This window comes from Oreochromis niloticus, unplaced genomic scaffold (genome assembly GCF_001858045.2).
Source record: "Oreochromis niloticus isolate F11D_XX unplaced genomic scaffold, O_niloticus_UMD_NMBU tig00002548_pilon, whole genome shotgun sequence".
Classification (NCBI taxonomy): Eukaryota; Metazoa; Chordata; class Actinopteri; order Cichliformes; family Cichlidae; genus Oreochromis; species Oreochromis niloticus.
This window is the reverse complement of record NW_020327662.1, coordinates 23,031-35,680: the sequence shown is the minus strand read 5'-3', so window position 1 is coordinate 35,680 and position 12,650 is coordinate 23,031.

Genomic DNA, 12,650 nt, shown 5'->3' with positions numbered 1-12,650 from the left:
TTTCTAACATCCATTTCAGCAAAACTACCTGTTAGGTTTATCTGAGATCTCAGGTTTAAATATCTACATTCCTTTAAATTAATTTTCTGTTGTTTACAGAAAAAAATAAAACCCCACAGATTCCATTAAAGTCTATCTGATCATTTCAGGCAGAAAGTTTGTTTCAAGAACATGACAAGACAATTACTCACGAGCACCCAACATTCACCATTTATTGTGCAATCTTAGTCATCTGAGAAACAGACAAATCAGTGATGTAGCTCATCAGGCTCATAATCCATCAAAACTCATAGTTGCTCCATGTGAAACAATAAATTTGAACTTGGTCTTGAGCCCAGTTTGGGTGAAGATTAAATTCTGACCAATACTCTAGGAGCCGTAGTGATTCTTGTGAATTGTGGACAGCTGGTCAACCGTCACCATGGCATGTGTTTATCAGACTTTAACAGGATGAGATAAAAACTGCTGTGTTAAAATTGACAATATAAAGTCTGCATTAATGTAATGTATCAACGGGACACTTGCTATTTTAGAAAAGTTATTCATTACATTTGCAAAATTTTAAACTTCATTGTGCTCAGTCACACCTGTTAGCATAAAACTTGAAATATTAAAATAGTACAAAACCTTTACTGAGTGACAGTAAAGATCAGTTCATAACAACAAAGGCTTCAAACTCTTGTATTTGTCTTCATTTACAATTGCAACAAATTCCACAGAACCAATATCTCTGAAAATGAGTGCATGCTTCTGAAACATTTGATAAGATGGATATTTCAGAAACATTAGTTTGAGTCTGCTCAACTGCAAAACAAAGGAAAAACTACTGACTTGCATGAGATAAGCATCTGCAGAGTCCACCATTATATTGTTGTTCACATAAGTTTCTTAAACCATGAACAAATGAGTAATTGTCTAATCTGGAATGTAAAGTGTAGTCATTTAGTGACATACAAAAGTGAAACATGAGAACTTGCAAGTATCAAAAAACAAACAGTAAAATAAAAACTGTCCTTAATGCTAAGGGAATTGTATGCTGTGAGCATACAATTGCAGTTCTGCATGGCTTTCCGCAAGAGTCTGTTTCTTAGACCATGCACTAGTGAGACGCACTGCCTTCCACCAATGTTCATTAGGAAGTGTGGAGATTAGAAATTATTTTGCTGTTACTATTCATATTGCATTAATTATCATTTCATCAAAGCATTTATTGAAGCTGTTGATGTAATCATGTTATACACATTGCATTTTTGTGCTTATTAAAAGTTGAAGCTCGGTCAGTTAATTGATGGTCGGAAGCTTCGGGCGGCGCGATGTCCGGCCGATCTATTGAGTAAAGTGACCTTGAGTGATGGAAGAATTGCATACATGCTTACAATGCACCACATATAATATAGAAACAGAATAGAGGCCTGTGTGTTCAGCAGCCTGCTGCATTGGAGTTTGCCTGGTAACAGATGACTCAGAATAAGTCAGGAAGTATACTTCTGAAATGTCTTTGTTTGTCGAGTGAGGTCATGCACTGAGGTCAAGACACACATAGTTTGCCTGCACACACACATACACAGTATATAGACTTGTTTTGCTTGTAAACGGCATGTTGTACCTGCATAAGTGATAGTTTAGTTCCACAAATAAGTGAAGTGCAATAAGTGAAATAACAGGAAGCATCTGGCGGAGGAAGGAACTATTCTTCTTGAATGTGTCCAAGGTTGGGATTACTGTAACTGATGCATGTTATCTATCTGCTTTGACGCACAAGGGTCGTTATGTTTCCTGATATCCTGATATTATAAATACAACTGCTCATTTATTGTTCGGGGGAGATCGACGCTATTTGTATGCCAGAGCTCATCTTCCCCACACACGTGTGTGTTTAATAAAATCATTGTTTTGACCCACTTGGACTGTAGTCTTTTGTCTCTCACCTCAAACACGAATCAGGACAGAAGTTCTGAATGACTTCAAAGGTGTACTTAAATTCCTTTGGATAGTCTATGTTGAGGGCAAAAAGAAGACCCATCAGCATGGAAATGGCACTTGAGACATCCCTCAGTATGGAAGAAATATAGTATCATCAGAATCCAACTATTTTTAGACATTGAATTTATAACACTGAATTTTTATCCAACAAATTTCCCTGCAAAAATATTCACCTGCAAAAATTCACCTGCAAAAAATTCAACTGCAAAAATTCACCTGCAAAAATTCACCTGCAAAAAATTCACCTGCAAAAATTCACCTGCAAAAAATTCACCTGCAAAAAATTCACCTGCAAAAATTCACCTGCAAAAAATTCACCTGCAAAAATTCACCTGCAAAAAATTCACCATCAAATATTCGCCTGCAAAAAATTCACCTGCAAAAATTCAACTGCAAAAGTGATGAACTTTAATGACCCAAGCCAGAGCAATCAGCACTAGATCGAGTCGAGCGGCTCTCAGCCAATTAAATTACGCTGTTTGATCACATGACACCGTTAGCCAGCAGTGTCTCCTGAAAAGAGATCTGTTTAGAGGTGATGAAGTTTTTCTCCTAAATAGAGATCATTACAGAACGCCTAGTCCTACTTAAAATCGCATTCATTCTTCTTTTATTTTATCATCTACTCGAACTGAGGAAAACGTTTGACTAACTCAAAGAAAATTTCCGCGCCTCCCCTGCCTGTCTGCAGAGGCAGTTTTGAATTTAGGAGCGGCAAGATGGCAGCGGCAAACCCCGGCGGTTCTCCGGTAAGTATATTGTGTTTTATCTTCAAGTTTGTCTTTTGAAACGTTAATTTTATTTAAATCCGTTGGTCACGTATAAAGTACACAGACGGGGTCTTTGCTCAACTCGTCTGAGGCGTGTCTCACTAAGCGCTACGTGCTAGCATCCTGCTAACCGAGCTAACCTTTACATGCTGTGCTCTACAAAATAGGATACTCGGTACAAAACCATACTCCGCAGATATTGATAGATAGACGAACAGTGCAAATATAATGTGTGAAACGAGAACGGCATTTGGTGAAGGGGTAAAATACACCATGAATAAAGCCATAGAGTGAATGGCTGCCATGGTTGCAGAACGGCCTGATTTAATGACAAGAATGGGGAAGTGTGAGGTGAAGTGAACCAAAGCCACAAAACACGGTCAGACAAGGCGGGAATAGGGCAGTGATATGTCCGTCAGTATGAAGTTGGTGTGTGCTTTGGTGAACAAAAACTCGAGACCGGTAGCAGAAAGATGGGAGACTCGTGTTTTACTGGAATAGTGGTGAATTAAAACATCATTTGTTGGGGAAATTTAGGTGTAAATGCATCCATACAGGCGAGACAGGCAGAACAGGCAGTGAAGAAAGCAAGACAAACATTAGAAATATTAAAACGGAAATATAGGATTAATATAACATACAATTAGGGAAAATTGAAGGAACACAATGTAAATTATACTGTAAAGTCATTAAAACAGCATAACCTGATTAAAAGAAACATGTAATTGGGTACGATGTTGATGATGATGATGATAATAATAATAATATTAAAAAACATGTACAAGATGGGCATGTATACTTGTACCCAGAATTTAACAACTATAAAGTTGTGGCATGCCAGTACCTTACCCCATCCAATATATCCACACTTTCATAAAAGGATATGGTCAATATCTTTACAAATACTATCTAAACTTAAACAGATAGCATAAGTTAAACGGGATATTCCCTCTGCGTTCTCCTAGAGAGAATACATCAAATTAAACAAATAAGTAGTCTATGGCATTTAAAAGTGGTTACCTACAATTCTGAAATGATAATACTAATTCTTATTGATGATGATATTGTATTTGAAATCCTGGTGTAACACTGAACCCAACATCATAAAATGATTACCCTTGTAATGTCAGGGAGCTACAACCAAGGAGGGAAAATATTACTATCTCACCCCTTGTATCCAATTACATAACAGCACTGCTTGGTAAAGGTGTTGAAATAGCTGGGTCGCTCAGTTTAGGGAAAACTGTGGGCAGCCTGCAAGGGCCTCAACTTCTCCATTCCCACAATGTGCAACAAATGGGCACAGCTGATCTTCAAGAGTGGAACATCGGCCAGTTACTTCCAACTTAAACGTATTTTTATCAAAAATATTCTTAAAATTGTCTCTTTACACAGATCATAATGATACAAGATGGCACTTGTGTAATTTCCTACAAATTCAATAAATCTAAATAATTGTTACTATCCTGTTAAATCCTGAAAAATGTTTTAACAGCTGTGTTAAATTAAACTTCATACTGACACATGCTGGAAAGTGCATTCATGAGACAATTTTTTTTTTAATGCCTTCTAGAGCAGTAGCAATCAAAGATTTTAAGGATTCTTTTACATTTTTTTAAAAAAAAACACTTTGATTAAGGCATATGTTGTTCTTTATTATCAGATCTAAGTTTGTTTAAAGCTTTGAATGTTTTGGGGTAATTTTCTTTGTTTTCAGGGTTCGTGGCAACCACGGATGGGAAAATGTGGAGGTTGCACGGCTGATGTTTACTGTTCGTGGCACAGGAAGAGGCAGCTTCATTTCACGAATGAGTGTGCACAATCAAAGGTTTGTTCTCATAAAATACTGTCAACCTCAAATGTTTCTAACATAAGATGGAAGGTGTTGCAGCTTTATTTCAATTATTTAAAAATACATAAACATTTAAAGGGTATAGTTTTCTGAAAAAAGTTTTATAGTAAAATGTCTTTAGAGAACAGTGCCCTATCCAGCAGGATATATTGTCTGATATGTGTCAGGTGTTTTTTGTAGTTGTTGTTTTTTCTTTCAATTTCCATTATTTACCCCTCAAGGAAGAAAATATTGGACAGGTCCTACAAACCCCAAAGAGCCTTCAGGACTCTGCCCTATTTTTAGTTATTCACACACCTTTTCCAGTCTGTTACTTCCTTCCCTGAATGTTCATTCTGTGTTAATGGTCTGGTTGTCATCTCATGTGTTGCCACTGATCATTGCAACCCTTTTGGCACCTTTTAAGTGATATGCCTGGGTCCTTCCTACATGCCCTAATAATGTATTATTACTGTTGTCATGCACACATTTCATGTAGGGTTAGAAACAAGCAGGGAATTTCTCATACACACCAAAGAAAGGCCATACCTAATTAAATATTTTTTATATATTATTTCAGAATAGAGCGACTGTGGAGAGACCTCTGGGTGGCCGTTACATGCATTTACTACGATGTTCTTCATTCTCCATCTGCTGCGACCCCAACCGGTCGCAGCAGATGGCCGCCCCTCCCTGAGCCTGGTTCTGCCGGAGGTTTCTTCCTGTTAAAAGGGAGTTTTTCCTTCCCACTGTCGCCAAAGTGCTTGCTCATAGGGGGTCATATGATTGTTGGGTTTTTCTCTGTATTTATTATTGTGCTATCTACTGTACAATATAAAGCGCCTTGAGGCGACTTTTGTTGTGATTTGGCGCTATATAAATAAAATTGAATTGAATTGAATTGAACCTTGAGGAAGAAGGCCTTCTTGACATTTCAAATGCTGCACACCTCTTTTGCTGCCATTACGTCTTTCTTCCTCGACTGGAGGATGATTTTTAATACATTTTGCAGTGGATGGGACAACATGAGTCGCAACCAGCTGTGGGAGTTGGGTCACCCTGTTCCTGTTCCAGAAAACACACAGGTAAAGGTGCACATTTTTAGTACTCATTGATTCTCTTACAGAGAATGTGATGATTTTGTGGATAATTAAAGTCAGTCATAAATCCACAAACACAACAAGCTGAAAGTCAGTGATGCTGCTCGGTTTGCAGTCCTGAATATCACGGCACAAGCAGAATTCACTGCACTGTTAATGTTAGCTACGTTATATGGCTGCCTCTGTTCGGTGGTGTCGAGCCAAACGGACTTTAACGTGTGTTTGAACGAGCTGACGGTTCACTCGTTAAGCTGAAAGAAAGATGCTTTAATCACAGGAGTCACACATGTGTCCACTGTACCATCTGTTTAGCACTCGTAATAACACAAACACTAAATCCTCCTTCTCTGTGCTGTTTTGTAGCAGTGTATACACCTGAGACTGTCACCTGTCTGTCTGTCCTGCACTCTCTCTCTGTTTCTTTCTCTCTGATTGTGGAATAAAAGTATGAACATGTATTTATAAGTTACACTTGTGTTTGAATCCTGCAGCTTATCACACATTTGATTTCCATGTGTGACAACTGCAAGTGTCCAGAGTGAGGACAGACTGAGGGACCCACTGCTGCACATCATCTGTGAGGCTTTGCACCCCTGATGATCCACCAGGACAAACTCAGCAGTGTGTGAGGAAGAGGAGGAGGAAGAGCCAGCAGCAGCTGACAGATGGAGAGAATAGACAGACTGTTCCCTGTTTATGAAGGACTGCTAGAAAAATTTAAAATCACTAATTGTTTGTCCTGAATCAGTCTTATTAGGTAATGTTCAAATAATGTATCATTCCAGTGTTTTCAGTGTGGGAGAAAGTACTCAGGGCCTTCAAGTTACACACTATGAAAGGCAGCAACAAGTTTAATATTCAGAAACCTAAAGTATGTATCAGCAGCAGAATGGAGCTAAAAATAAATGTTTGTTTCAGTTCTATGAAGCTTTGAGTATTTTGGATTAGTAGTACTGCTGTGTTTGTTGCATCATATTGCTGTAATTGTTTATATGCTTTATATATTCTGAGGTAAGTTGATCTATAGTGTTACATCATATTCTATAAGGATGTTATGTGTTTGTAGACTTTCTGCCCAGTTTGACCCATTTAGCAGAAGTCAGCCTGTTTAAGGCTCTGATATCTATTCTGTGTGACTTAAAGCAGTTATGACATGGTCTGATTTTCTCACCCAATAAAGGAATATTTCATATATCAGTCTACTCTTCATTCTATCAGAAACGGTTATCACAGCTCGTACATTTTGTTTTTACACATATATGTAAGCACTGAGCCAAATGTAATAATGCCAACATATTAAACGAACAACATTTGTCTCTTTTATATAATACATCTACATATGTACTGTCAAAGATATTTGTCTTTGAGTGAAGATTTAAGGTGATAGGACATATAAATAACTGCAACTTGAATCTTTACTGAAGCTCAGTATTAGACACAGAGTTCATTCACATGAATTTCACTCACATGTGCTGTACCAGTGTACCTGCACATGTGATGTGACAATAGAAGTGATTTGATTTGAGAGTTCAAACTCACTGCTGTAATAACTTATAATTAATATAATAACTATAATATTGGCCATATCATATTTACACTGACTTTAGTCTCATGAACAACATTAGCTAATTGTTATTTACTAGCTAATCTTAAATGACTGTTCAGTACAGATATGAAGGCCAACAATCATGTTTTACAGTCCTGTGGTCTCAGCCTCAGATACTTATTAAATCACACAAAGCTCGTGTAGAAACAAACACGCGAACAAAATATGTTCTCCTTCATTTCTGTTAAACAAAGCTGTATGAAATGTTTCCAGCGGTTGGTGTTATGGTTGCTAGGCAACCTGGGAAGCGCGACGGAAGCTAGACTGTCCCATTTCACGAGCCTCGCACTTCCGGCCTTAGCGGTCTTTGAGTACGCGGCCCTTGAGGATCGTTGAGGCTGCGTACTTTAAGGCTGCAGACCCTGAATTGGGATACAGCCTTAATCACTCACCTCTAAACAGCTCTCTTCTACGAGACACACTGCCGGCTAACGATGTCATGTGATCAAACAGCGTAATTTAATTGGCTGAGAGCCGCTCGACTCGATCTAGTGCTGATTGCTCTGGCTTGGGTCATTTAAGTTCATCATTTTTGCAGTTGAATTTTTGCAGGTGAAGTTTTTGCAGGCGAATTTTTGCAGGTGAATTTTTTGCAGGCGAATTTTTGATGGTGAATTTTTTGCAGGCGAATATTTGATGGTGAATTTTTTGCAGGTGAATTTTTTGCTGGTGAATATTTGATGGTGAATTTTTTGCAGGTGAATTTTTGCAGGTGAATTTTTTGCAGGTGAATTTTTGCAGGTGAATTTTTTGCAGGTGAATTTTTGCAGGTGAATTTTTGCAGTTGAATTTTTTGCAGGTGAATTTTTGCAGGTGAATATTTTTGCAGGGAAATTATGAGGATAAAAATTCAGTGTTATAAATTCAATGTCTAAAAATAGTTGGATTCTGATGATACTATATTTCTTCCATACTTATTAGTTGTTAAAGTTTTTTCAGAATGAGATATGCACCCCCATGTTACCAATCCAGGTATTGCTTTAAACAAAGACCTTGTTCATAAATAACTGAGCATGTCTTCAATTGCAAAATGCAAACAAACATTTCAATTTAAATTTACTTATGCTAAATATTGGCTGTGCTCTAAACCAAATGTGGCTGTGAATACATGAAATATGCAAACTGGAGCTACACTACAGGATCGGATTGTGGCTCCACAGACAATGCTTCTTTAATCAGTAAGAGTTTATTTTTCCCCCTATATTAACAGCATGAAAAAAGAGCATATAGACATGGCTGAACAGGTTGCATAATTGGCACTGAATATCAACATCCACCTTTACCCAGCTGCCCAATGATTCTGGGCCAGTAACCTTTAATTGCTTACGCAGTCTACACAGTCTCTTTTCCAGGGTCCAGGACATTTCACCAAAGTATTGCCCCCCACAGCTGTAGTAGCCACTGCAACCCCTTAACACTAGATTTACTATCCTGCGCAAATTTGCGTAACTTCCCTAAACCCAATACCCCCTAGAATTACTGGCTTTTTTATTTTCTGGTGCAAGTCCCGAGGTGTTAAGCACCCCTGCTGAGATTTTCACAGGTCGTCAGCTTGTTTCTCCTACAGCTTTTGTTGTGCAAACCACCCATTGTCCTTGAGGCCTGGCACATTTGCATTTGCTCACTCAGAGTTGCTCAGATCCAAGGCAGGCCAAACCTCTGTGTTACAACTTTCAGAAATGCCTGATAGAAATGCTTCAACTTACTCATGAGATTTTGACCACATTTTTTGCGGAAGTCACAACTATACTGAATGCACGACCGTTGTTGCCAGCTGCAAGAAATGCTTGGTAGGGAACAGCTGTTCCCTACCAAGGTTCGTTTCAAAGTTTGAAAGACTTTGAAATAAAACAGACTTGTGTACCCATATATTGTGAATGTCTGTCTTTTGTATGTAGGTTGTAACACAGAGGTTTGGCCTGCCTTGGATCTAAGTAAACAAATGCCAATGTTGCACAAACACACACACACACACACACACACACACACACAGCAAATCTGCATTTATTTGTCCCACAAGTGGAAAATCTGCATTGTCATTGCAAAAAAGTGGACAGAGCACAGTATAGAAAGTGCACTATACAAACAATCTGGAAACATAAATATGGACACGTGTATTCAAAAATATTGGTGTATGTATACACACACACACACACACACACACACATATCTATCTACGTGTGTGTGTGTGTGTGTGTGTGTGTATGTATATATATATATACATACACACACACACACACACATATATATATATATATATATATATATATATATATGATATAGATGTGTCTGTGTGTATAACTAGACTTTATGCTTTAAGTTCATGAACTTATGGCATTCATTTCAATCCTGTTTGTAAGAGCAATCATGTGTCCTGTTGGTGCCATTGTGGATTGCTGGTCAGAAAGTTTTCTGGTGCCACTAATCAAAGAGACAATGCCCCGAGATAGATTCATTTCAATTATGCAACACCTTCGATTTGATGACAGGGACACGCGGGCAGAACGGGTGAAAACAGGCAAATTTGCAGCGATCTCCGACATCTGGACACGCTTCAACGAGAACTGTGCTAAGAGTTTCACTCCAGGGGAACACATGACCATAGATGAACAGCTGTTCCCTACCAAGGTTCGTTGTCCATTCACCCAGTATATTGCAACCAAGCCAGACAAATTTGGGATCAAGTTCTGGATGGCCACGGATTTGGACACCAAATATGTCTGCAGTGCATCTCCTTACTTGGGAAAGGACCCCAGTCGTCAGAAGGGAGAGAGGCTGGCAGAGAACGTGGTCATGAAACTGATGGAGCCGTTTTTGGATGATGGAAGAAATGTCACAACGGACAATTTCTTTACTTCACTGTCACTGTCGCACAGACTGCTGCAGCACAAAACAACATTACTGGGCATGGTGAATAAAGTCCGGCGTGAACTTCCTCAACTTGCAAAAGATACTGCAAAGCGAGAGGTATTCTCCACTTCAGTGCTTAGAAGTGGCAGTGTCTCCTTGACAATTTATGCACCTAAAAAAACCAAGACTGTGTGTGTTCTAAGTTCCATGCACCAAGACGTGACGATCGGTGACGGCAGAAAGAGGAAACCCAACACGATCACAGACTACAACCACATGAAGGTATGTGAATGTCTGTACAATTTTACACCAGTGCTACAATGTTTTCTGATGTGTGCTATACAGGCCTATAGAAAAAAACATATACTCATGACTCTCTCGCTCTGCTTTTACAGTGTGGTGTAGACGTGTTGGACCAAATGGCACGGATGTATTCTGTAAAATCAGCAACACGCAGGTGGCCAGTAGCGGTTTTCTACAATATGCTGGACCTGGCGGCAGTGAATGCCTACATTTTGTACAAGGCATGTACAGGGTGGACAGGCAAAAGAAGATTGTTTCTGCGTCTTCTAGCTCAGCAACTTCGTTGCCGATTCATGCAGCACAAGGAAATCTTAGCACAGAGGCAGGTGCTGTGCCAGGGACTGTAAAGACAACACAGTGCCAGGTGCAAGAGAGCTACAACAGGAATCGCAGCAGATTTACCTGTGCAACATGTAAGAAATTCACCTGTGCCAAATGCAGGGATGATGGACACTGGGTCTGCAAACGCTGTAAAGTTTGAAACACTTTGAAATAAAACAGACTTGTGTACCCATATATTGTGAATGTCTGTCTTTTGTATGTAGGTTGTAACACAGAGGTTTGGCCTGCCTTGGATCTGAGTAAACAAATGCCAATGTTGCGCACACACACACACACACACACACACACACACACAGCAAATCTGCATTTATTTGTCCCACAAGTGGAAAATCTGCATTGTCATTGCAAAAAAGTGGACAGAGCACAGTATAGAAAGTGCACTATACAAACATTTTATATATATATATATATATATATATATATATATATATATATATATATATATATATATATACATATATATACATATATATATACATACATACATAGTTATACACACAGACACATCTATATCATATATACACACACACACATATATGTGTATGTATATATATATATATATGTGTGTGTGTGTATATATGATATAGATGTGTCTGTGTGTATAACTAGACTTTATGCATATTATATAAGGTGTGGCTATATAAATATATAAATATATGTACAACTCTGTGTATATATGTTTATGGACAGGCATGCAGGCAGGTAAGGAAGGAAAGTAGCCTTGCAGGGAAGGAAAAACTTGAATCTCTCATGGTTAGGGGTTGGGGGAGTGTGTGTTTGCACAACAAAAGCAGGAGAACAATGGAGCTGACGACCTGTGAAAATCTCAGCGGGGTGCCAAGAGGTGTTAAGGTCGGGGGGAATTTACGCAAATCTGCGCAGGCCAGTAAATCTAGTAGTAGGGACTTGCACCAGGGAAAAAAGGCTCAGTAATTCTAGTGTTAAATATCCTAATATCTCTGCCATTACAATATACAATGTGAGAAATCAAACTTAAAGCTGTAGTGAACAGTACAGCAGTGAAATGTCAAAGACCCTGGTGAAGACATGAATAAACACAAGAAACTAACAATATCAATGCTAGCTTGCCAGTTAGTTTCTCTGAACCCCAGACCAAATCTAGTGTCAAAGATCTTGTAATAATACATCTGGTGAGGAAAAAGTACACGTTAGCATCTACAGGGAGAAGGGAGTTAACCCTTTGAGTTGAAGCTGAAAGTCTGCACTTCAATCACCATTTGATTTTTTCATTTAAAATCCACTGTGGTGCTGTAATTATTAAATGTACTAAAAGAAACAATGCTAACCTTCACAGTCTTGAAAGTGTGTGAGGGCTCTTCCTTGAGAAATTGAGGTCCTCTGTCCTCCATCCTCAATATTTGGAATTCGGGACAGATTTTGGGAGCTCGTCCGGGATATTGAGGAAAGAGTTTTTGGAGGTTCGGACGGAGAAATCCGAGGCCCGAGGGTGGTCAGATGGACGGACACGATCCAGTGGTTCGACTGAGTGTACTGAGCCCTGAGAGAAAAGGTAAGCACATACCTGTTGACTAATATCCGAAATGTGCTGGATTGGAAAACAAAATTAAATGTCTGCTCAGTAGATTGCTGGTGAATGTTTGTGTTGATTTTGGTTAATTGATGAGAATAAAGTAAAGGTTTGAAGTAATAAGAAGAAATCTTCGAGAATGAAAGTACTGAATTAAAGAGAGAAATGAAATGAAAAAGTTTTGTGTTTGAAGAAACATAGGATAATAGGTAATTCGTCTTCTGGTTGTGGGCTTTAAGTCCTGATTGAGTATAGAGCCGGGCTCGAACATCAACAAAACTGTTTGTGGGGTTTTGTGTGCTGTTTTTAAAGACAT